Source organism: Scyliorhinus canicula, chromosome 2 (assembly GCF_902713615.1).
Source record: "Scyliorhinus canicula chromosome 2, sScyCan1.1, whole genome shotgun sequence".
Classification (NCBI taxonomy): Eukaryota; Metazoa; Chordata; class Chondrichthyes; order Carcharhiniformes; family Scyliorhinidae; genus Scyliorhinus; species Scyliorhinus canicula.
In genome coordinates this window covers 165,755,037-165,781,497 of record NC_052147.1, presented here as the reverse complement: position 1 = coordinate 165,781,497, position 26,461 = coordinate 165,755,037, and the positions used below count along the sequence as shown (strand labels likewise).

The window sequence follows — 26,461 nt, the reverse complement described above, 5'->3', positions numbered from 1 at the left end:
CGGCTTTGAGTATAATTGTTAGCGCCACATCTCACTAATCCCCCAATCTGAGGGTCCCTTCTCGATGTGTGAGGCGGTCTCTAGGGTCTTTTGAGATGGATACTTCTGGTGCCGTTTTGTCTGGGCCTCCACTTAAAGTATCTATTCAAAACCAAATGTTGCTATTGTGTGTGCCGAGATCTGGATTGCCTCATTAATATGCAAAGCGTTTTGCTATTAACACCTTTGGTTGAGATCTTCCACCTGGCCAGAAACTAGTTTTGCTACGTGCAGAATGCTAATCAGTCTTTGCAGACTGCTTGTCTTGGCTAAACTGCTTTCTCCCTGCAGTCTTAGCAGTTCTCCATTTTGTTAGCCCAGTGTCCATCTTAGGTGGCTACATTCCCACCTTGTGATCCTCACAATTACAAATATTGTGAAGGATCACCTATGCACGTTGCTTCGAGTGCTTCTGGGTGCCTTCTTTGTGTTCCCTGACCTCGGCAAGTTCCTGAGCGTCTACTCTGTCCTTGACTATGGGAAGAAAATTTTTTACCTGACATCTCTACTTGGCGCTATGTCAAAGGGGACATGCATTACCAAAAACCGGGAACCTCTACCTATCACAACTATCCTTATCTTACCTTAAACATTTCATTACAGACTAAACCTCATCCATTCATACCACATCACATAACATTTCCTGACTCGGTAGTCGGGTCCAGGACAATATAATACATGGGTATATTTTATTTTATTCACACAGTGCTTTATTCATCAAGGGGCAAAGGGGATTGATGAAACCGAAAAATAGGGGATCGAACTCCGTAGACGGTTGAGGGGCAGGAACGGGAGGCTCTCCTCTTCCATTTCCTCAACCTGAGGGTCTGTACGATTATGCAGAGGATTGCAATCACTAGCAGTGATTCAATCACATATGACATGGAGTACCATGTCATAAATTTTGTGCACCAGGTCTGAACTTCACTGATCAGAGCTGAGCACCGGGAAGTTGCTGTGAGTGAAACATTGACGGCGGGGGTTGTGGGGGAAACGTGTCTTGCTTCCACACATACAAATATAACATTTAACAGTAATAAGCAGGCTTCCATCATGGTCTTCTTTTTGTTCTCTTTCTCTTCCTCCTGTATGGCTGATCCTTGCTGTGAACCCTTTTTCGTCCTTCGAAAGCTATGGGATCAAGCACAGTATCTGTCAATACAGTTTAATATCCGCACTTGTTAGTGTATCTGTCCTCTAATTCCAATTGACCCATTAAAATGACTGGCCAAGTCACACCCTGTGACTCCCCTCATTTTTTTTTTCAAAATGCGAATTTATGAACCAGAATACACCTAACAACTCTCCTCCTGCGAGCCGTCTCGCAGGCTTTGCTCATTTACCATCCGAATGTTCCTGGATGTAAATAGCATGTGGGATGGCGGCCTAAGGGCTGCCTAACGAAAAATGAAAACAAATTTGAAAGAAAAGGTCGAATGGGTTGCGTATGGACCGCTACGGGTACGATTTGAATGGGATCCCCGGGTAAGGCGTGCTGTGCCATACCCGAGCTTGGCTGACCAAAGTGGGTTCTCAGACAGGGCGGGTCCTCAGTGCCGTTTGTCCACTGTCTGAGTAACCTGGAGTAAACGGGCAAGAATGTGTTTACCGTGGGTTTGCAGCCTCTATTCGCCGAATAGAGGGGCACCTAAAAACAATGGAGGAGCCAAGATGCTCCTTTTGGAAAAATGAGCTGGGCTTCAGACATTTTAGACGATAAGGTGAGCTGCTCACCATAGAAAGTTCTCAGAGGTATCTGCGGACAAACTAAAGTGCGTGCGAGGTGGTCACAATCTTTTCAGCTGAAAAGGTGTCCAGCCTCCAACTGAATCAATAACATTGAAACAAACAAACATAAACTGACAAACAAAACATACGTGGAGGTTCCATCAGAAAGGATATCGCTTCCCTCAAGCGGTTCCTATTTTACATCATCTGGACACCTCACTTTTCCTCTGTCTCTGTGAACAGGGTCACAAAGGGGTTGCCGTATCGGGATTCAGACACCGTGTCGTCCTGCTCTCCCGGATCCCACACCCTTGTGTGGATCAGGCATGAAATTTTTGAATTATGTGACCGGGGGTCACTTTCGTTGTTGCGGACAAGTCTGTACGAATTGTCCCTGTGCCAGAGTGTTGGGTCTAAAAGTGAATGGGTATTGTCGGGGTAGTCGGGGTCGGGTGGTGGGTCTAGGTTTTTAATGTAAGTGACTTCCATGGGGTCACTGGAGTCGGGGTCATAGTCGCTGCAGTGTGGGCTGTAGTGTGGTGTGCTGTGGCTGTCCTCAGAGTCAGTGTCTGTATCGCTGTCTCTGCTGCGGCAGCTTGTGGGCGTTTCGGGGCGTGGTCTGTCGTGGTCAGTGGGCGGAGTCGTGGGCGAGTCCGATGAAGAACTGGTCTGTGAGGGGGATGGTGGAAACGTGTCTCTAGTGGGAGGGGTGAGGTGTTCTGCTGCGTCTAGCAGGACATGGTGTGCATGGTTGGCCTGTGTTCCATATGCCTTTAGCTGGTTAATATGGAACCACGCTGTCTTTCCATTAGGATATTTTATCCTGTAAACCGAGGGGCTAATTTTATCCGAAATTGAATATGGGCCGGAATATTTTGGTGCCAAAAAACTGCTGGGGTTGTATACAGATAGCATTACCTGTTGCCCAACCTGGAATTCTGTGGGGTGTACGGTCTTGTACAAAGCATGCTGTGCTTTGTCTACGGCGTTTCCCTAGCTGAACTGCGGCTGCAATCTGTGCAGACCTCACAGTCTCAACCAGTTCTTTAACTGTCTTTTCGTGTGTGAGGGCCGTCACTTCGGGGCTAGTCATGTCCAGTCCTAAAAGGAATTCTGTACCTTTCATAGGGCGTCCGGTCATGAGTGTGTGTGGTGTGTATCCTGTGGAAGTTGAAACTGTATTTCTGATGAACATGAGTGCAAATGGGAGCACTGAATCCCATGTGGAGTTGTTTTCTTGTACCATTTTTCTAAGTGTGGATTTTAGGGTCCGATTCATGCGCTCTACAATCCCGCTGGACTGTGGGTGATACGCAATATGAAAGTTTTGTTTTATGCCAAATATTGTCAGGACGTTCTTCATGACCCGTCCTGTGAAGTGAGATCCCTGGTCCGAATCAATGCTTCGGGGTAAACCCCATCTCGTGAAGATGTGGTGGGTCAGGATCTTTGCAGCTGTCTTAGCTGTATTCGTTCTCGAGGGGAATGCCTCTACCCATTTGGTAAAGGTATCGATTACCACCAGAACGTATTTATAGCCATTCCTACAAGGGGGCAATGGTCCTATAAAGTCGATCTGGAGGTTTGTCCAGGGGCCATTAACTGGTCGGGTGTGCCGAAGCTGTGCCTTTTTAGAATACCTCTCCGGGTTATTCTGGGCGCAAATAAGGCAATTCCCGATGTAGTGACTTCCATCTGTCCTTGGGTTAGGCCACCAACAGAGCTGCCTGAGGTGCCTCGTGGTCGTGTCGATTCCTTGATGTCCATGCCCGTCATGGAACAAAGCAATCATTTGATTCCTGTCCTGCTGCGGGACCACATAAAGCTGATCCTTTATGATCACACCCTCATGTGTGGTCAGTGCGTGTCTAAACGTGTCGTACTGAGGCACAAAGTTGCCTTTAAAAATCTCCCTGAGATCCTCATCCTGTTTTTGTGCTTCAGCTAAATCCCTGATATCGGTCTGTGAGACTTGAACTGCGCTCACAGGGGCGCTAGCAGGTGCGCTAGCTGGGGGTGTCCACAAGTGTCCTCGCCTGGAACCTGCCTTAGCCAGTGCGTCGGCTTTTACATTCCCAGGGGGGGATGACCTATGGTGGCTTCTAACTTTTATGATGCCGAAGGTTCTGTCCTTCGCTTTATCTAAAATGTGTTGGAGTAAAGGGGCTGATGGAAGGGGTTTCCCGTCTGCGGAGACAAAACCTTGTGTCCTCCACAGGGGTAGAAAATCTGTCAAACTATTACAGACATATAGACTGTCCGAATATATGTCCGCTGGGCTGGGGAAAGAATCGGGGTGGTCCACTATATATGCTATGGCCGCGAGCTCTGCTGCCTGCGCACCTAAGTGACCTGGCAATTTTAAAGCTATTTCCTCGAGAGCGCGACCCTGCGCGTCCTCGACATAGATGCCGCATCCCGTGATACGCTCACCTTCTAAAACCGTGGATGAACCGTCCACGTATATCCGTAGTGGTCCACACGTGTCTGTGTGTTGGGGGCTTTGTCTTGGGTTCCCTATCTTCCTGGGGGGGTGTCTTCGCTATGAAGGGTCCTGTGTTGTGTAGGGGTGCTACAATTTCACATTCATGGGGCTGTCCTGGATATTGGAGGTTGTCGGCTAAAAATGTGTGTGTGCGGGTCCGTTTTACTGTAATGTCCCGTCCTTGTAAAAGTAGTGTCCACCTAGCTGCCCTAATCTGGCTAACTGAACCGTCCTTCAGTCGACCGTCTAGGAGTAACTGTGTGAGGGTGTGCTCGGTCAAAATAGTGATGGGGTTGAGTCCGGTAATGTACGAGAAGTACTGAACTGCCCAGAAAACTGCTAGGAGGTGCCTCTCGCAGGCTGAAAATCCTTGTTCCACTGGGTCTAAAAGTCGGGAGGCATAAGCCACTGGTCTTAGCTGCTCGTGCCGTTCCTGAAGTAACACGGCCAAGAGGGTCAGATCTGTGCTCGCTACCTCTATTGCATAGGGGGAAAGGTGGTCTGGGACTTGTAGCGCGGGTGCTGCGCTAAGGGCTCTTTTTAACTCCTCCACAGCCTCTGTATGCTGTGGAAGCCATTCCCAAGGGGCTCCTTTCTTAAGGAGGTCTGAGAGTGGGGCGGCTTTTGTCGCGAATCCGTCGATGTCGTTCCGACAATAACCAACCAGTCCTAAGAACGACCGGAGGGCTGAAACATTCTGGGGAAGGGGCAATTTGACAATCGAATCAATTCTTTTGAATTCGATCTCGCGTTTGCCGTGTGTGATGACTGTTCCCAAATACATCACTTTGTTTTCCAAAATCTGGGCCTTTCTTGGGTTAACTTTACATCCAATTGAGGTTAAAAGTTCCAGGAGTTCGGCCAGAAGCGTAATGTGCTCTGCCTTTGTGTCTGTCTGCAGTAGTAGGTCGTCTACATACTGTACCAGACATTCGGGGCGGGAAAATTTTTCTAGACCATTCGTCAGCTGTCGGTGGAAAATGGAGGGGGAATTGTGGAATCCTTGTGGAAGGCATGTCCACGTATACTGCTGTGTTTTGAAAGTGAAGGCAAATTTGTACTGGCACGCCTTTGCCAATGGGATTGACCAGAAGCCATTGCTAATGTCCAATACCGTGAAATATTTGGAGTTGAGTCCCTGTTTGAGCATGGTCTCGGGACTTGTTGCTACCGTGGGGGCTACTGCTGGGGTTACTTTGTTGAGTTCCCGATAATCGATGGTCAGACGCCATGATCCGTCGGGCTTTCTCACTGGCCAAATAGGGGCATTATTGGTCGAGGCTACTGTTCTAAGCACACCTTGCTCCAATAAGCTACCTATCACTTTCTCTATTTCTCCCTCTGCTTCTAGGGGAAATCTATATTGTTTCTGTGGTCGGGGGTCAGGTCCGGTAACGTGAATTTGTCCAGTCATTCTGCCACAGTCGTGCCGGTGACTGGCAAATGCTGTCCTGTGTTTGTTTAATACTGCCTTAACTTGTCTGTCCGTGTTTAGTGTAGTCAAGTCAAATGAATAGTCTCCTACTGCGCTAATTCTATTAGCGTAGTCTCCTACTGTGAGGGTAGCGGGTGTGGATGTGTCCACACCCGCTAGGATGTGACCTAGGATGTGTTCTGCTGTCCGGGGAAGATTTTCTAATACGACTGGGTCTCTGGTGGAGATGTTCCCTAGCTGGATTGCTACGGGTGCTGTAATGTGTCCCTGCTGCGAGTGTCCTGTGAAACCGCTAAGTGTGATGGTGGAGGTGGTTGGCCACGTGTCTGCCTGTGCCGTGGTTGTGGAATTAATCGTGGTGCGGGACCCTCCTGTGTCCCAAAGTAACTCTATGGGCTTCCCTCTAACCTTAGCTGTGACTACCGGTCTTCCGGATTGATCCCAAAGAGTGTCACAGACCCAAGTGGGAGAGCCCGAACACCGTCAGTCCGTTCCGTCCACATTGGTCTGTCCTGACTGGATCCCTATACTATGGATCGGTTTGGCTTTATTCCTATTCAGAGTGCCTGTCTGCTGGCCTCTCTGTGATCTTTGGGGTGCGTTACATTCCTTAGCCCAATGTCCTAACTGGCCACAGTTGTAGCATTCCTGCGACTTCTGTGGAGGACTGCTCTTTCCTTCATTCACCCACGCGGGGTTTTGGTGCGCTCTCACTGCCTGTATGTCCGCTGCAGCCTGAGCTTCTTCTGGGGATTTCACTTTGCCTCTGCCCTGAACTGATTGCTCCCAAACGCGGGACGATCTTTTCAGGACCCACTTCTCATTATGGGCCTCCTCTGAGGGGTCATAGCTGTTGCAAGAACTCTGTCCTGCTTCTGTTGCATGAGAAATTATGGTGCGCGTCCATTTAACCATGTTTTCCCGGTTCAAATGGGCTCTATTTAAATCGCCAAAAACTGCTTTAAAATGGATCCACAGCATTCGCAGTTTTCTTCTGTCGGCACTTGTTAAGTCCTTCTACTGGGTCACCTCGATTATACCCTATGGCATCTAAAATGGAGGTGTGCATTTCCTCTAGGGTGCCTCCGCCAACGTTCTGTGGGTCGGGGAGGGCTGCTACAACCGATGGGTCTAAACTCAGAACTGTGAGTTTAACCTGCTCTCTCTCGTCCAGGCCGTACATGGTTGCCTGTTGCTTTACTTTTGCGAAAAACTGGTGGAGGTCTGCGGTGGGGAGAAACGGAGTGATCTTTTCACACGCGTCCCTGAGTTGGGTTACAGTTAAGGGGGTGGTGTAGGTGATATCGGGTGCGCCTTCTGTGGTCGCTTTCCTTTGGGTGGTGACTGGATTCATTGGTACGGTAACTATTTGATCTGTGGGGGGTTGGGATGCTTGTCTTTTCTGCTGCGCTGCTGGCGCACATGTTCCCTGAACATAACGCTGCGCTGTCTCACTTAACTCTTTCCAGTCTGGGGCATTCTCCTCATCTAACTGCGTTCCAAAGGTGCTTTGAAACCCATTTTGCACCGAAAGCAGCGATTGCAGCTCCGCAATCTGCTTCCTGCATTTCGCATGGTCTACAGTACTCTGTCTTTGTTCTGTGGTGGCAGCATGGAGTGCTCTCAAAGCTGCTTTAAGGTCAGAGCATTGCCTCTGCAAAGCCTCTACCTGCTTCTCTGATTCTTCTCTTATCAGGACGGCACGTTGCATGTCCTGATAGGCCTTTTCGTACTGGGTCTGGGAACTGCTGAGATGGGCTAGACAAGACTGATGTGCCCTCTTGGCATCATCCACCTCTCTACCTTTCTCTGCCAACTTCCCTCTAAGATCCATATTTTCCTTCTCGATGTCCCTGACATCCACTTTACTCATTCGATTTCTCTCCTCTAATTCTGCCCGGAGCGTCTGAACGACCTCCTCTGTGCCTCGCAATTGTGCCAAACAGGACACGATTGCCATCGGCTTGCGTGCTTTACTAAGGGTCTTCTTATGAATTTGAGAGAGGTTCTCCCACCAAGTATGTCCTATACTTCCGGGACCTGTCTCCTCATTCAAACAGAATTCTTTCCAAAGGGGCCATCCCTTTCCTTGCAGATACTTGCGGAGTTCCAGCTCCCACACGGGACACTGACCTACTCGGCTACTGCTGGTCGCTGCGACCACAAACCGTTCTGGATTCATGAGGCGTTCCATTGCCTGCATGGCCATTTTCTCTGACTCACTTTAAATTTGGAACAGGGGGTGTTGAGGTTATGTCTCACGAAACGGGTAAGGCTTACGCTATGTTCCGTTCACAAAACTACCGAAAGTTTGTCGCAACAAAAATGCTTTCAGGTTTTCCTTACAACCCTGTTAGTACGCATGCACTAAACACACTTCCGAATTACGTTTATTCCTTTGAACACCTTGAATACTTGTGATTTCTTTCCTTTTTCTTTACCAGATTTCTAATTCAAATTTCAGGGTCCTCGACGGAGTGGGGGTGCCACTTGTAACCGTGTCCCGTCAGGGAGTCGCCACTAAATGTTGCACGTTTTACTTGAGTGTAATACGCGTTTATTGGAGTGTATTAACACGCCTCCGTTTAAAGGCCGTGTGCTTAACACTGCTAGGCTCTGTATGTGTAATTTCAGCTCGGGAGTCGCCAGGTGTCGTATATAAACACCTCACAAATATTCCACGGTCAGGTTCAAAGTAATAAAACTATACACCGATTAGTAAGTTCCAACGATCAATATTTATTATACAAATATAATAAATACGCATGCACACGCTAAAGACTAATACCTATTTCTACTATTAAACGACTAAATACTTATCTAAGTGGGAACCAGCAAGGTCAGGGGACAAGGCCTTTGTTCCTTTCTGGGCTGCACCTTCTGTTCGTTATTAGATGAGTACTGTATAAGTTCACGTAGCGAGCGTCGTTTTGGGACTTACTGAACGATGGCTGGTGCTCAACGGCTGGTGATGGAAGACAGGATCAACGGCTGGAGTCGGAGTCAGGATACAACAGCCGATCTGGGTCGAAGTCAAAACAGCAGTCCAAGCCGGAGCACAAAACAGGCAGAACCATGTGTGGGGGTCTATCTTTATAGTGGCCCCCAATGTCCGTGCCTTTTCGGGGCGGGCTTTACCTTCCATGCATTGATTGGATCAATTCCCAATCGATGTCTCACTAATCCCCCAATCTGAGGATCCCTTCTCGATGTGTGGGGCGGTCTCTAGGGTCTTTTGAGATGGATACTTCTGGTGCCGTTTTGTCTGGGCCTCCACTTAAAGTATCTATTCAAAACCAAATGTTGCTATTGTGTGTGCCGAGATCTGGATTGCCTCATTAATATGCAAAGCGTTTTGCTATTAACACCTTTGGTTGAGATCTTCCACCTGGCCAGAAACTAGTTTTGCTACGTGCAGAATGCTAATCAGTCTTTGCAGACTGCTTGTCTTGGCTAAACTGCTTTCTCCCTGCAGTCTTAGCAGTTCTCCATTTTGTTAGCCCAGTGTCCATCTTAGGTGGCTACAATAGTCAGTATGAGGACCTAGACACCAAATTAAGAAGCAGAATCTCAAAGTTCATAATCTCTGGATTATTACCTGAGCCATGTGCTAATTGACATAGGACGAATAAGATTTGAGAGAGAAATGTGTCTGGCTCAAAGACTGGTGTGGGAGAAGTGAGTTCCGGTTCGTGAGACACTGGCACCAGCACTTGAGAAAGTAGGATCTGTACCATTGGGATGGTCTATGCATCAACAGTGCTGGGACTGATGTTCTTGCGAGCCGCATAACTAGGGAAGTAGAGAGGGCATTAAACTAAATAGTGGGGGTCAAGGAAAAGGATAGAGAGTACAAATCAGTCAATCAATGGATGAGTCTAAAGGTTATTAAAAGGATGACACTGAAACTTCTTTGAATGCTCATAACATTGGGTTCTCAACTGACAGCCGATGAGCAACTCAGCTGGTATGACTCCAATGGCTGAATGCAGGGTTGAGTTGAACAACCGCAAAACTTTAGCCAACCTCTGGGGAAGTGGATTATCTCACTGCTTTTTCATGGTGTTCTTGAAAGGTTGAATGGCCCGGTCAGCCAGACCGTTTAACTTTGGATGATAGGGAGATAATCTCATGTGTCGTATGCATTTGCTCTCACAAATCGTTGGAAGCCATTGCCGATGAATGGGTTGCCATTGTTGAAATGATTGCCTTGGAAAGAATGGTGAACACAAACCTGTAATATAGCTGCCGAGGTAGTGGTCCCCATCTCCTGGGCTGATAGCCACTTCGAGTGTGCGTCTACCAGCACCAAAAATATTTTTTCCAAAAACAGGCCAGCATAATCCACGTGGACCCAGGTCCACGGGAGATCTGGCCATTCCCAAGGGTGAAGTGTGGCTGAAGATCGATGCATTTGGCAATGGTGATACTGTGTATGAGCTCTTCAAAGGCTTTGTGTGTGCCTGGCCACAAGATGTAACTGCGCCAACATCTTCATCGTTGCCTGCCCTGGATGGACGCTGTGTAACTCTTGAAGGAGGAGCCGCTAGTCTGAGATTCAATGATCACCTGTGATCCCCAGAGAATCATACTGTCTTTACATGTCAACTTGTCATGAGTGAAGTAGGGCTAAAGCAGTTCAGATTTTTCATAATGCCAGCCTGATTATTATCATTCATTTCACCTTTGAAAGAATAGGGTCTCTTTGAGTCTAGCTGGGGATGTGACCCACGGACACCGGCAGAGTGTCAAGGAAGTTTAGAGCTTAAATTAGAAGGATCTCCTGGGGTACCAATGGTGGTGGAATGCTCTTGGGTAGGGGCAGGCAACTAAACACATTCGGATTAACAATTTGAGTCCCGGGCCAGTGCTAAAAAACATAGTTGCAGGACCCAATATTGCACCCTCACCGAGGCTATGGGTGGTATGGGCTAGTCTTCCCTTAACAATCCCAGCAATGGTTTGTGGTTAGTCACTATGTCAAATCGTCGACTGTACACATACTGGTGGAATTGCTTCATATTTAATGTAACCACTAAACCCTCCTCCTCAATCTGGGTGTAGTTTTCTGCTTCAGAAAGGATCCTTGAGGCAATGGTGATGGGGCATTCCATACCATCTCCCATTCTGTGGGGTAAAACAGCCCCCACACCATTAGGAGATGCACTATTGGGTTTTCTGGATTAAAATGTACCAAGAGGCTTGACGACTGTAATGCTTGTTTCACGACTCGGAAGGCTTATTTTTGAGGTTCCTTCCATTGCCACAGCTGATTCTTTCTTAAATGTAGGTGCAAAAGTGTCAATGTTGTGGCTCGATTTAGAATAAACATTCCGTAGTAGTACACCATACCAAAAAAGGACTTAAGCTCGCTGACATCTTTGGGTGCAGGGACATTTTGTATGGCCTTGTCCTTTTCTTCCAAAGGGTGCAAACCTGTCGATTGACGTAAAATCCTAGGTACGTCACTTCAGAGGCTTGAAAAGTATATTTTCGGCAGACCATGGTACCACAAAACTCTTTAATACTTCCTCTAGGGTGGCCACGTGTCCTGGTGTAGTGTTAGTGACTAGCATGTCATCAAGGTAAACAAGCACCGTGGGAATCCCTTGGAAGAGATTTTCCATTGTGCGCTGGAAGATAGCGCAGATTGAAGCAATGCCGGATGGCAGTCAGGTATACTGGGAGAGGCCTTTGATAGTATTGACTAGCAAACCTCTGAGACTCCCCATCCAACTCGTTTCAGGTATACATGACTTGAGGTCCGACTTTGTACAGGTGAGGCCCCCCTCCAGCTTGGCGTAGATGTCATCTATCCAGGGAATCTGATTTTGATCGACATAGGCAGCCTGGTTTATAGTCATCTTTAATGTTCCTGCAAATCCTTATTGAATAATCAGGTTTAAGGACAGGGATTATCGGTGCAGTCCACTCTGAAAACTGAACTGGCTAATTATCCCCAGCTCTTCCAATCTCTTTAGCTCTGATCCAATTATATGGCACTGCCTTGAGAACCCACAAAGCAAGTGTGGATTACAAGGAAAGTAGAAAGAATCATAAGCAAGGAGTCAGGGGGACTAAAAGTCATTGACCAGCAGGATTAAGAAAAAATCCCAAGGCTTTTTATACAAATATAAAGAGCAAGATGGTAGCCAGGGAGAGGGTTGGCCCACTCAAAGACAGGCGAGGGAATCAAATGCACTTCAGGCCACCAGTCCTGCAGTGCTCCGCAACTTCTCCCTGCCTGCTCTTCCTCTTAGTCTCACTGGCCTTATTCTCTAGTTCCCCCTCAGTTATTTCACCTGCTGACCTGGTCTGGTTTCCACCCTCTGCCACACTATTTTAAACCCTCCTTAGTGACACTAGCAAGCCTCCTGGCCAGGATATTTGTCCCCCTCCAGTTTAGGTGCAGCCTGCCCTTGGACAGGTCCCACCTGCCTGGAAGAGATTCCAATGATTCAGAGATCTGAAACCTTCCCTCCTACACCAGCAGTTTAACCACGTGTTTAGCTGCACTCTCTTCCTCTTTCTGGTCTCACTAGCACGTGGCACAGGGAATAATCCTGAGCTTCCAACCTTGGAGATACTGTTTTTTAACCCAACATGTTTGTTTCAAACACTAGCTTTCGGAGCACTGCTCCTTCCTCAGGTGAATTACTGTGCTCACCCCAGTCCAACGACCCGCATCTCCACATCATGGTTTTTTAACCTACTATCTAACTCCCTTAATTCTCCCTGCAGGACCGTGTCACTCTTTCAATGATCCACAAAGGATCTCTTCCTCCCACAAGATGATTTTCCAATGTTGGGTGCAGGCTCAGGCATTTAAGATCCGTATTATCACAGATCAAATTGCCATCATGAGGTATAATGTGAACCTCGGTGCAGATGTAACTTCATTCAGGCACGGTCCTACTTTTAACAGCAGAAGTGTCATTTTAATGAAGAGATTGCGGCTTCTCCAACATGGCACTCACTGCAGCTCCCCAGTGCAGTCCAGCTGTTAGAGATTTTAAACATCGAAATGTTGTTTTCCTCTTTCTCTCTCGTCATCCAGAATTTGCTGGTCTTTATATTTCTTTCTGTATATAATTTGGCTCTCATTCATATGTATATTTTATGTTTCTGTTTTCAATGCCTTGGTTAAGGGAATACATACAGTGTTCGAACTATGAAGATCCCAGATGTCTGGTTACCCTTGCACATCCTGCAATTTGCAACGGAAACATTTTACCTAATTTACAGGTGAGTAGTAGAGATCTAACAAGTGGATCGTGACAATGCTGCAGCAAAAATACAGGTTCGGGTGTCTGACATGTACAGGGATGCTCACCCGCGCCCTCGGCAGGAACAAGCGGGGATGACTGCAGCGTTTGGGCGCGCGACCGGAGGGGGCGGGCCTCCTCTGTGCCCGCGCCGGGCCTGTATATCCGGGTAAGCCGAGCGCGCCTCCATCTTTCGGTTCTGGGGTCTTGAGGTGAGTGGATGTGTAACTGCTGAGGCCTCGACACAATCCGATTTGTATCGGCCACTAAAACCTGCCATCGGCTAATGCTAACGTTTACAATTTCTTCTCTTTACAGATCCTTGTCGACATGAGAGCTAAGGTAAGCGGCTCCAGCAGTTTAAACGTTCTTTTTAAAATTAAGGCCTAGTAGTCGGGCTATCGCCGGCCCATTGGGAGAGGAAGCGGGTGGAAGGTGGGCCCGGGCGGCGCACGCGGCTCGGCTTGGCCGACACCAGCTTCCATCGTTGCATTTCGCCCTGTTCCAGTGAGGGGGATGGATGCCTCCTCAAAATAATATGAGGCTGGGGCTCTGCAGTTTTCTTCCCCCGGTATTCCTTAGCAGTTCGAGTGAGATTGCTAATTTGGGCAACGTTGGTAGTACTTTATAAGGTTTGTAATTAAAACCCTTGTAAATTCATCATTTTTTTTTCTTTCAGTGGCGGAAGAAGCGTATGCGCAGGTATGTACTGTGAATTTATTAAAAGGTATTGCAATTACTGTTCAGTAGAATGGCGTGCTGGAACAATTTCTCGTGCGATTGTTTACGCCTTTCTTTCATGTGCTACCTGGTCGCCTTGAGTGTAATTTTATACATTTAGTATGTTCGGGCTAAATTCCTTCGTTTGCCTCTTGTTCTCGATTGTTCTCGACTTTGCATTGATTGCCTGGCAAGCCGAGAACTTTAAAACCATGATTGTATTGCACTACAGTATGGCTAGTTAGGAATTGTTTTGGAATATTGAAAAAGAGCAGCCAGTTTGTGCAGAGCAATGCGCCATTGGCAGTGACATGCTGGAGTGAAGGGGCTGCAAGAACAAGTGAAGATTTTTTATGGTGGGAAATGAAACTATTTCTTCTGAGGCAGGTCAGGTGTGTTTTTAGTAGGCAATCAAGTGGCATTTATGTACTGAGGCGAAGGCATGGAGAGAAATGGAGCCTGGGTAAGTAAATGAAGTTCAGAGATTAATTGTGATCCAGCTGAGGGCTACTCTAAGCAGTCTTATGTTACATTGTAGTGAGTTGAATTGCCACTCTGATTATCCAACCCTACCCTTTTGAACAGGCGTTGTAAAATCTGCAATTCGTAAGCAGGCTCTGTTGATCTACATTTTTTTTACACAAATGTACATTGACAACAGCCTGCTTTAGCTTGCTGCCACCCCTCAACATCTTCGCTGTTACTAAATTATCAAGTTGCTTATGTGATGTCCACTTAAATATTGGGAAAATTGAAGCCACTGTCTTCAGCCCTGTCCAAAACTGCCTAGCTGCTAACTCCACCTGGCAACAATCTTACGATTAAACTAGTATTTCGCAACCTTGGCTTTATATTTGACCCACAGATGAGCTTCTGACCTAATTTGTGCCATCGCTCAGGCTGCATATTTCCACATCTGGAACATTGTTCAAATTTGGTTGTTTGCTGCAGGAGCCCTTGTTTTTTTTCCTGGTTACCTGTAAATATTCCAATGCTCGTCTGGCTGCTGTTCCATGGTCTACTCTGGTCTTCCAGACCGGCTGCTCCTCTCACTCATGTATTTGTTCCCGGTAAACAATGTCTTCAATACATAAATACATACTACTTCCTTTGTGAAGATCGAATCCCAGAAATGTTGGAACATCGGGTTTAGTGAGATGGAGGGACTGAATGAGAAATGGTTGTGGAAATTGATGAGGTTGAAGGCCAATAAATTGATCGGGCCTAATCTACATACAAGTGTACCTGAGGATGAAATAGTGGATGCATTGGTGATCATTTTCCAGGATTTTATAGACTGTTCTGTAGACAGTGTGCCATTATTTTAAAAACAACGGTAGAGAAAACACAATTATAGACCACTCATCCTAATGTTGATTGTGGGGGGAAATTCTATTTATAATAAGGAAATCATGCTTGCTGAGATCATTTTTTTTAAATTTAAGAATACCCGATTCACTACTTTTCCAATTAAGGAGCAATTTACCTACAACGCACATCTTTGGGTTGTGGGGGTGAACCCCACGCAAACACTGGGAGAATGTGCAAACTCCACACGGACAGTGAGCCAGGATCGAACCTGGGACCCCAGCACAGTGAGGCATCAGGGCTAACCACGCTTGAAGAATCTACTGGAATTCTTTGAGGATGTAACTAGTAGAGCTAATGAGGTGAGGGGCGGGGGGGGGGGGGGGGGGGGGGTCAATGGATGTGGTTTATTTGGACTTTCGGTAGGCTTTAGACAAAGTCCCCCAAAAGATTAGTGTGTAAAATTAAAGCATGAGATGAGACAAAGTTGGCTGGGAGGGGGAGCTGTGAGGAGATGCAGAGAATTTTTGGTATTATTTGGACAAGTTGTTTGAGTGTGCAAATAAATGACAGTATAATATAAAATGTGAGGTGATTCGCTTTGATAGCAGAAATGAGAAGGCAGGTTATATGTAATCTGAATGGCCATAAATTAGGAGAGACTTGGGTGTCTGACGGTAAGCATGCAGGTACCTTGGTGAGGCCATGTCTGGAATATTGTGGCCATGATGTGGAGATGCCGGCGTTGGACTGGGGTGAGCACAGTAAGAAGTCTTACAACACCAGGTTAAAGTCCAACAGGTTTGTTTCAAACACGAGCTTTCGGAGCACGGCTCCTTCTTCAGGTGAACGGCTCCTTCATTCACCTGAAGAAGGAGCCGTGCTCCGAAAGCTCGTGTTTGAAACAAACCTGTTGGACTTTAACCTGGTGTTGTAAGACTTCTTACTGGAATATTGTGTGCAGTTTTAGCCTCCTTATCTGAGGAGGGAAGTTCTTGTAGAGTGAGCGCAGAGAAGGTTTGCATCACTAATTTCTGGGATGGCAGGACTGACTGAGATTGAGACAATTAGGATTGTATTTTCTGGGGTTCAGAAAGATGTGGGGGAATCTCAGAAACCTATAAAATTTCCAATGTGACTGGACTGGGTAAATGTCAGAAGGATGTCCCAATGCTCTGAGGGGTCCAGAACCAGGTGTCACAGTCTGAGGATATGGGTAGACTGAGATGAGGAGAAATTTCTTCACCCAGTGCTTGACCTGTGGAATTTGCTACCACAAAATAGTTGAGGCCAAAACATTGCATGTTTTTAAGAAGCGGTTAGATATTGCACTTGGCAAAGGATATCGGGGTGTGGGTGTTTTCAGAGTTGGGTGATCAACCATGATGGTGGCAAAGCAGGCTCGAATGTCCTGTTTTCCTATATTTAAAATTGTTATCCTTGTTTCAAAACTGTTCACGGCCTTGCCCCTCACAATCTCTAACTTTCGCCGGTTCCGTAGCACTCCGACGTTGGGACTGCTTGAATTCGAGCCTTGTGAACATCCCTGATTTACCATTTTGCAACTGCGCCTATGATTTCCTTGGCTCTGGAATGCTCTCTTGCCTCCACATTTGGACACTTGCTTAACCTGTTAATAGCTGAGCCGTTAGTTATCTGACCCAATGCCACCTCGTGTCGTTTGGTGTCTGTTCTTGTGAAGTGCCTTGGATCCTTACAAACCGTTGAAGTCGCTAAAGTTGTATGACGCCCCCAGTTGCAACCGAGATGAAATTTGTTCAGTACGTTCTATTGCTCCTCCTCCTCAAATAAAAGTTCCCCCCCCCCCACCTATTTTTTTCACCAACTAATGTTATTGATCCTTTTGCAGGCTGAAGCGTAAAAGACGAAAGATGAGGCAGAGGTCGAGGTGAACAACTGCTGAAGATGCAGTACTGACCAGGCTTTGATGAATCTTACTTGGCAAATGGACACTGACGCTTCTGTTTATACATCTTTTTCTAAGACTCAACGATATGGAGACACTGGGTGCTGGTCATGAGAAGATCTGTACATTGATCTGTTCTGGTACTGTGCCTTCATGTACAGTCGTTGTGAAATAAAATGGGAAAACTGATTTGTACCTTGCTTTATTTTCCAAACATTTAGGAAATGCGTAGCTCTGACGTGGACATTGAGATTATCCTAGTGGTAAAGTCACTAATTGTATTGTCATTGGGTCTGTGGTTTCATATTTGTGTGTTGTAGTTTCCTTCCTTTTGTGACTGAAGGCTGGTTGGTATTTAAATATATACAACATTATTCATTCAGTGCCTGCAATGTGCATTCTGCTGAAATTAGTGGCTATGGCCACTAGTCCCCTCCCTGTGTGTAATTGTACACAGTTTGCAGTTTTGATGCACTTTGTAATGAGTTGGACTGTCATTCCAGCTAAGTTCCTTGATCTGTTGGACAACCTCATTTATAACGTGACTGCAGTTATTGGAGCCTCACTTGTCTGAAATAAGTAGTTAAGATAAATGCAATAGAAATTGTTGCTGTCTGTGAAGTGACAAGTCAGCACCAGATTTGTCACTTGTGTGGTAAAGGCAGAAATCTGTCCAGTTATTCACGGGATCTGGGCCAAAATAATTAGTTTTGTTTAAGACAAGAGGATGTTGTATTCCATGATTATCTGTGCCTTTTTAGATAATCATTGGATTTGTTTATTGCCATGTGTACTGAGGTACAGTGAACATGTTTTTCCACGCGTAACTTGAACAGATAATTTAGTACCTGAAAAGAAAATGCATAATAGGGCAACGCATGGTTCACATACAATGTAAATCCCTAGCCACCGGCGTTAGGTGAAGCATGCAGGTGTGTAGTTTAGGAGTCTGGTAACGTGAATAATTTTTTTTTGTTAGCCCCTGATGGAACTGATTAGATTATTAGGATTGAGGTGAGGAGAAATTTCACCCAGAGTGATAAATCTGGAATTCACTACTACAAAGTAATTGATGCCAAAATCTGGGATTTCAAGAAGAAATGCCTCATGAGCATTTATTGGATCACAGGTTTGAAACACCTAATACTGAAGCTGCCTCCTGAGTCGTTCCAGTAGTTAGTTGAGCTTTTTATCATGTCGTCAATTTATGTTCTGCTTATCCCCTTCGACATCCTATGTGCTGCTCTTTGCTCCATTTCCTGATGGTTTGGTGCTGTAGTGTTTTTTGGAACTTTCTGGAACTCACTTTTGCCGACTGGCTGATCTTCAGGACCTGCACCACGTTCACTCAGCCAGTCTATCCTGAGTCAAGGCAGTGTTTGAAATGCAAAAAGTTGTGCTCCAGGCAAGGGAGGGAAATAAAATTATCTCACTCAAATATTTGATAGCTCCTAGTGTATTGAATTTGAATTCGCAGAGTGAGGACAGGATCAGATATGCATGTTCCCTGTCCAGGGTCACAAATGAATAGTTATGAGAAACACGGGGCCGCTGATATTGTTAACCTGCATTCATTATGGGACACTGCCTCAAGGAGTGAAGACAGGAGAAAAAAATCACATATCGCTGGGCGAGAGCCATATGTGGTTCCTGTAAATAAGCCAGCTATAAATCTGAATATGGTGTTATGAAGTCCTGATTTATAATAGGCTGGAATGCAGTTTTGATTCTCTGATGCAAGTTTATTTAACTTTAATGTACAGTATTCGAAATAAGTTAATCCATATTGTTGAATGCTGACAGTAAAAATGCCCCACAGCCAATTTGTAAACTACTGGTTTTCAGTAATCGGACAGAATGGTCATTGAACAATATTTTCTCATTCAATTGGGCATCGTGATGTGCTCCATAGAAGACATGCCATTGCAGTCACACTGGAGACTAATATCTCCAATGTAGCTCTTTTGCAATGATGTGGAGATGCCGATGTTGGACTGGAGTGAGTACAGCAAGAAGTCTTACAACACATGTCCCAACAGGTTTGTTTCAAATCACTCGCTTTTGGAGCACTGCTTTTTCCTCGGGTGAATTCCAGAAACAGACAAAGTCAAAGATCTTAAGTTTCGACAAAGACACAAGAAAGCAGACTCTCATTCAAAGTACTGTATTGCTTCTTCTCTATATATGTTTTTGGAACCCGCATCTTCATTCACCTGAGGAAGGAGCGGTGTGCTGAAAGCTAGTGATTCGAAACAAACCTGGTGTAAGACTTCTTACTGTGCTCTTTTGCAATGATGTGGAGATGCTGGCATTGGACTAGGGTAAGCACAATAAGAAGTCTGAACAGCAGGTTAAAATCTAACAGGTTTGTTTCAGATCACTAGGTTTTGGAGTGCTGCTCCTTCCCAGAAACAGACAAAGTCAAAGATGCAAGCATTTGCAGGTAATTACGTCTACAGATCCAGAGAGTAGAGTAATTCCAAGTTAGAGGTGTGAATTGTCTCCAGCCAGGCCAGTTGATAGGATTTTGCAAACCCAGGCCAGATAGTAGGGGGTCAATGTAATGCAACGTTAATCCAAGGTCCCAGTTGAGGCCGTACTCGTGTGTGGAACTTGGCTATAAGTTTCTGCTCGCCGATTGTGTGTTGTCGCGTGTCCTGAAGGCTGCCTTGGAGAACGCTTACCCAAAGATCAGGATGAATGCCCTTGACTGCTGAAGTGTTCCCCCGACGAGCGTATGAGGTAGCCAACGTTGGAGGAGTTGCACGAGTATGTACGGCGCAGCCTTCAACACGTCATTGATGAAGACTAACATCTTGCCAAGGTTGTCTCCACCCCCCACTACTTGCCTTCAAACAAACCATTGTTTGCAGCAAACTACCCAGCATTCAGAACAGCGACTGCCACACAACCCTGCCACGGCAATCTCTGCAAGACGTGCCAGCTCATTGACATGGGTATCACCATGATACGTGGAACACCACCCACCAGATACGCTTTTTAAAATTGTGAAACCAGTGTGGCAGATACTGAGGGAGAGAGGGAATGTGTCCAACATCGCCATAGTTTGCTGACAGTTATGCGGCTGGCCAGGGGGAGTAGTAGGGGGTGGCCAGGAGGTGACCTGTAGCGTTGCGGTGGACGGGCAGAGAACACCATTGCCTCAGCCAGTAAGGCATCCATCCAGCTGCACACATCGCTAACAGCCCACTTTAAACTTCGTGCCATGGGTCGGATAGGTATCCCCTCAGAGCACCCTCCTGGGTACCCTCTGGCCCCAGCCAACCCATCAGCTGTATGGGCGTGCTCCAGCACAACCAGTGCCATCTTGTTGGCTGGGGTAAGTGTGTGGGGATTGTAATGTGTATGTGCGGCTACAGCTTGTCAGCCTCCCGAGTGTCAATCATGGACCTGGCGAATCCTGCAACGTTTTTCATTGGAATCGATTGTGTTCCATGTGGCACCGGTGCTAGCCCCTCTATTGTAGCGGAATTGGTCCAGGTGTGGCGCCGGTTTTTCTGTCATAAAAGTCCACGTAGTCTCGGAAACTGAGAATCTCGCCCAAGTTATTTTGCACTTGACAGAAATGCTCTGTATAGAACAAAGAAAAATACAGCACAGGAACAGGTCCTTCGGCCCTCTAGGCCTGTGCTGACCATGCTGCCTGTCTGAACTAAAATCTTCTACACTTCTGGGGTCCGTATCCCTCTATTCCCATCCTATTCATGTGTTTGTCAAGATGCCACTTGAACGTCACTATTGTCCCTGCTTCCACCACCTCCTCTGGCAGCGAATTCCAGGCACCCACTACCCTCTGTGTAAAAAAAACTTGCCTCGTACATCTCCTCTAAACCTTGCCCCTCTCACCTTAAACCTATGCCCCCTAGTAATTGACCCCTCCACCCTGGGAAAAAGTCTGACCATCCACTCTGCCCAAGACCCTCAAAATTATGTAGACCTCTATCAGGTCACCCCTCAACCTCCGTCGTTCCAGTGAGAACAAACCGAGTTTATACTCTGCTGAAATATATTCACAAAATAGGAAAATAGATTAGGTGGGGTTCAATCCTGAGAATTCTTCAGCGTGGAAACTTGTCCTCCCTGAAAATGAAATATGCAGTCAAATCCTCAAATCCCCTCTAAACCTCCTTTACCTCAAATCTATGTCTCCTGGTTGTTGACCCCTCTGACTATGCCCGTCATAATTTTATGCACCATGTTCGTGATAACAATTTGGATAAAATTGCAGAGAAAGGAGATAGCTCGTGAGAAATTTTGCTACTTAATACAGCAATTTAATGCAATTAATGTTCAGACTGAAATAGAACTGAAGGTCCATTTAATTGCATTTTTCACAGGAAGGAACATAAACTAAGTTGCCCAGTAGATGGAGCTGTCTAACCACAATGTGCTCAATTGGCTTCAGTCAACAGGTTTTTACTATTGTATTTATCTTTCCTGCCGGGAAGATGTTGACTTATTGTTGGGATCGGTCTGTTGCATCCCTTGCCTGCTTTTGTACACTTGGAACTGGACTCTATCAATAATCTGGAGTGAGACCAGAATGCATCCTGGTAGCCATAGGCTACAAGAGTTCATATCCGACTATAACAATTTCCTTTTGGGAGACACAACACTCAAGCTACATATCGAGACGTGCTCATCACAGTTATGTCTCACTTTGCTTCATCAAATCTCTACAGTGCAGAAGGAGGCCACTTGGCCCAGCAAGTCTACATTGACCCTTCAAACAAGCACCCTACATAGACCGAGCCCCCCCACCCTATCCTGATGATCCCACACAACCATTGGACACAAAGAGGCAATTTTGTAAGCATAGACAGTCTACTGAACCTGCACATCTTTGGACTGTGGGAGGAAACCGGGGCACCCGGAGGAAACCCACGCACCCACGGGGAGAATGTGCAAACTCCACGCAGGCAGTCACCCAAGGTCGGAATCAAACGTGTGGCTCTGTGAGGCAGCAATGCTAACCACCGTACAGTCCATTTTCTGTATCCCAAAATATTTTGTTGGAGAAATATAACTGGAGCAATATTGTGTGTCTAGTTGGTCACTGGCCAGCTAAGATGTCATTGGCAAAGCAGGCTTCAGGAGCTAAATGGGCCCACTGCTGTTCTCCAGGGAGCCTACTATAGATTGACCCCTCACTGATTGGGATATTTGTGAATATTAGTTTTGAATTTACCCTCTTGCTCCCCTCATTCTCCATCCAGCATTGCCATCCTCTGGTTCAATTTCTCTGGCTGAGCTGAAGTAGCTATATTGAGCCTTTTTAAGAATGCTTTTGAAAAGGGCAAGGTTTTGTGATATTTTCAAGTGAATGCATGTTTAATTATCACTGTGCAATCCTTTCATCCTTTAGATTGCTCTATACTTTTCATTAAATTGTAATTCCTTGAGTGATCTAATGGAGAGGGTTAAAATGATAAAAGGGTTTACAGAGTTGACGATTTCCATTAATGGGGGAATACTAAAAGGATTAGAACTGGAAATGTATTTACATGCTTGACAATGGAGCTCGAAAAGCTACAAAAAAATCTTTGTTTCTCTAATCAGCTAAGTTACATCTTCCAGTGTCAAAACCCCCTGGGCTGGTGCATGGTCAATTCCAGCCCCGCTTAAACCGCAGTCAACACAAGGGAAAATAAATATTTTCAAATACCTGAGGGCCATGGCTAAGCCCAATAAACTCCAGTCACCAGGTTTGTAAAATTTAAACAACCTTTTAGATAATTTAACTGACCATTTCCAACATCCTTTTTCTAACAACCCCACACTATTGTATAGGCACTGGCTCCCAATCGTGTGTCACTGGAGAAGACCAGCCAGAAGGTAAAACCGCAAGGTGCTGCGATACAAGGAGTGGAGATGACTCTTTCAAGGCATAGTGACCAGATTACATCTCTGGAAGCAGACATGTCTCTGATGGCTGATGTGAATAAAGCGCTGAAGGCCAAAGTGAATGATTTGGAGAATTGTTCCAGGAGGCAAAACATCCGAACTGTCGGGTTGCCAAGAGAATGGATGGCCCAACTCGCACAGAATATTTTGCAAAGATGGTGGGGGAGGGTGGATTCACATCCCCTCCCAAGCTGGATCGAGCCCCAATTCATTTGATCACCTGGAATGTAAGGGGATTGAATGGCCCAGTGACAAGGTTGAGGGTATTTGCTTAGTTTAAAAGTTTGCTGATGCGGTGTTTCTGCAAGAGACTCATTTACAAGTCAGAGACCCGACAAGGTTGCGGGAGAAGCAGGTGGAACAAGTTTTTAATTCGAGCATTGATGCTAGGGCCCAGGGTGCGGCAAGTTAATCCATAAAAGAGTTAAATTTTCTGCCGCTGAGATCTCGACGTACCCATGTGATTGTTAGTGAGTCTTCTGCGGGCACCTCGGAGGTTTTGTTTGATGTTTATGCTCCAAATTGGGATGATACGGGTTTTATGACAAGCTGCTAGCCTCCATTCCTGACTTGGACTCGCACCAGCTAATCCTGGGAGTAATTTAAACTGTTCTGGATCCCAGGATGGATCGATCCAAGCCCAAATCTCTGACTACCAGGGTGCCAAAAGCTTTCATGGAGGGAGCGGGCGGGCGGGGGGCGGGGGGGGGGGGGGGGGAGTTTGTGAAGGCGGAAGGTTTGGGACTGGACTGAGTTTGGACTTTGACATTTTTTGTTCTGCTTTTAGGGCGGCATCGTAGCACAGTGGTTAGCACAATTGCTTCACAGCGCCAGGGTCCCAGGTTTGATTCCCGCTTGGGTCAATGCCTGTGTGGAGACTGGACGTTCTCCCCGTGTCTGCATGGGTTTCCTCCGGGTGCTCCAGTTTCCTCCCACAGTCCCGAAAGATGTGCTTGTTCGGTGAATTGGACATTCTGAATCTCCCTCTGTGCACCCGAACAGGCACAGTAGTGTGGCGACTAGGGGATTTTCATAGTAACTTCATTGCAGTGTTAATGTAAGCCTATTTTTAACAATAATATAGATTATTATTATGGAACGTTCTTTTTTCTTGTTATGGCTGTTTATGTGTAAGGGGTGTTTAGGTTGGGATGATTTGGAAATGTTGGTGGGGATCTGTGGGGGTTTTGTGGATTAGAGGCTTAGTGTACTGGATTGTGCTGGGAGTTTGGAAGAGTTGGGTGTGGGGTGTGAAGAGGATGTTGGCAACCATATTGGATTTGGATGTAGGTACAGGGGCCGGATAGTTTCCCAGTGGAGATTAATAAGACATTCTTGGATAAATTGGCACCGTTGTTGGTGGAGATGTTTGAGGATGCAGTGGCTAATGGGGTAGTGCCGGAGACGATGGGACAGGCATCCAGCTTTTTGCTGCTACAAAAGGACAGGAACCCAGTAGAATGTGGGTCGTAGAGGCTGATTTTGTTATTAAACGTGAATGCCAAGGTTTTAGCAAAGGTGTTGCAGTTAGGTTGGAGGGGTACCTCCTGAAGGTGATTGGGGAGGGGCAGACGGGGTTTGTGAAGGGAAGACAGTTGTCATCTAATGTGCGCCGCCTGTTGAATGTGGTGCTCTCCAGTAGAAGGGAAGGAGATGTTGGATGCAGATAAGACGTTTCACTGTGGAATGGAGCTATTTGTTTGTGGTATTAGAGAGGTTTGGGATTGGGCTTAAGTTTGTGGTGTGGGTGAGGTTGTTGTACAAGGGCCCGAGGGCAAGTGTGCGTATGAACAAGATGAACTCAGGGTACTTCCTTTGCATAGGGGAACCCTCTGTCCCCCCCCCCTTCTGTTTGTGTTGGCAGTAGAGCCCTTGACCATAGCGTGGAGATGCTTGGAAAAATGGAAGGGGATAAGGAGGGGGGTGGTGGAACATAGGGTCCCCCTATCATTGGCTGGCTGGGTACAGAGGGCCCAGATGAACATTTTGCCATGGTCCTTTTTCTAGTTCCAGTGCCTGCCGGTCCTTTGATCAAAGTAATTTTTTATAGGGGTGGAGAAGCTGATTTTGGCATTCATATGAGAGGGGAAAGTGGCAATGATTAGGAGGATGGATCTCAAGATAGGGCGACAAATGGGACGTTTGGCCCTTCCAAACCTGCTGTATTATTTTGGGTGGTGAATACTGAGAAGGCCCGGGGTTGGAGATGTTGTGGGTGAAGTTGGAGGCTGGTTTCTGTAAGGGGTTGGTGTTGAGGGCATTAGCAAAGATGCCACTCCAGTATATGGGTAGCCTGGTGGTGGTGGTCATGTTGAAAATTTGGAGGTAGTTTTGGCAGCACTATGAATTGGGGACGGGGTGGAGGATGAACTTCCACCGTGTCCCCAGAACTTGGAGAAGAAGTGGGCGGCACAGTAACACAGTGGTTATCACTGTTGCTTCATTGATCCAGGGTCCCAGGTTCGATTCCTGGCTTGGGAGACGGTTTCCCCATGTCTGCGTGGGTTTCCTCCGGGTGCTCTAGTTGCCTCCCACAGTCCAAAGATGTGCAGGTTAGGTGGATTGGCCATGATAAATTGCCCTTAGTTTCCAGAAAAAGGTTAGGAGGGGTTACTGGGATCGGGTGGAGGTGCGGCCTTAAGTAGGGTGCTCTTTCCGAGAGCCGGTGCATTACAATGGACTAAATGGCCTCCTTCTGCACTGTAAATTCGATGAATTCTACGATGCTGATCCCAGGGAACTATGTGTTCGAGCCTGGGAGGATGGGCGTGAGGTTTCAGGATTGAGTGGAACGAGGGCTGGCGGAAGTAAAGGATTTGTTTTTAGTAAGTCGATTTGCAAACTTGGAGACAAAGTATGGGGTCCCCAGGGGGAGGGGTTAGGTACGGGGCAGCACGGTAGCATAGTGGTTAGCAAAAATGCTTGACAGCTCCAGGGTCCCAGGTTCGATTCCCGGCTTGGGTCACTGTCTGTGTGGAGTCTGCACGTTCTCCCCGTGTGTGCGTGGGTTTCCTCCGGGTGCTCCGGTTTCCTCCCACAGTCCAAAGATGTGCAGGTTAGGTGGATTGGCCATGCTAAATTGCCCTTAGTTTCCAAAATTGCCCTTAGTGTTGGGTGGGGTTACTGGGTTATGGGGATAGGGTGGAGATGTGGGTCTGGGTAGGGTGCGCTTTCCAAGAGCCGGTGCAGACTCGATGGGCCGAATGGCCTCCTTCTGTACTGTAAATTCTATGAATCAAATCTAATATGCAGATGCAGGATTTAGTAAAAAAGGTCTGCCGGACCTTACTGGTGGCACCGCCCTCCTCATTGTTGGAGCGGCCGTTCTCAGTGTGTGGGGAGGGGGGCTTGTCTCAGCAATCTAATGGAGGATATTAGAGGAGGACAGGGCTTCTCTGGAGGGGGTCAAAGACAAGTGGGAGGAGAAGTTGGGGATGGAGCTGGAGCAGGGATTGTGGTATGAGGTGTTGTGGAGGATGAATGCCTCAACCTCATGTGCAAGGCTGGTCCTGGTTCAGTTAAAAGTGGTACATAGGGCGCATCCTGACGAAGTCAAGGATGAGCTGGTTGTTTGAAGGGGTGGAGGATGTGTGTGAGCGGTGGGGGAGGGGCCCAGCCAATGATGTACA

At 46.7% G+C, this 26,461-nt stretch overlaps 1 long non-coding RNA gene across 1 annotated transcript; it reads left to right on the top strand.

The window, feature by feature from the left end:
* The first annotated feature begins 13,048 nt into the window (after positions 1-13,048).
* LOC119961184 lies at positions 13,049-17,096 on the top strand. Its single transcript, XR_005459606.1, has 4 exons — positions 13,049-13,164; positions 13,271-13,294; positions 13,632-13,654; positions 16,851-17,096. It is a non-coding gene; the product is annotated as an uncharacterized LOC119961184 (long non-coding RNA).
* Positions 17,097-26,461: the final 9,365 nt, after the last annotated feature.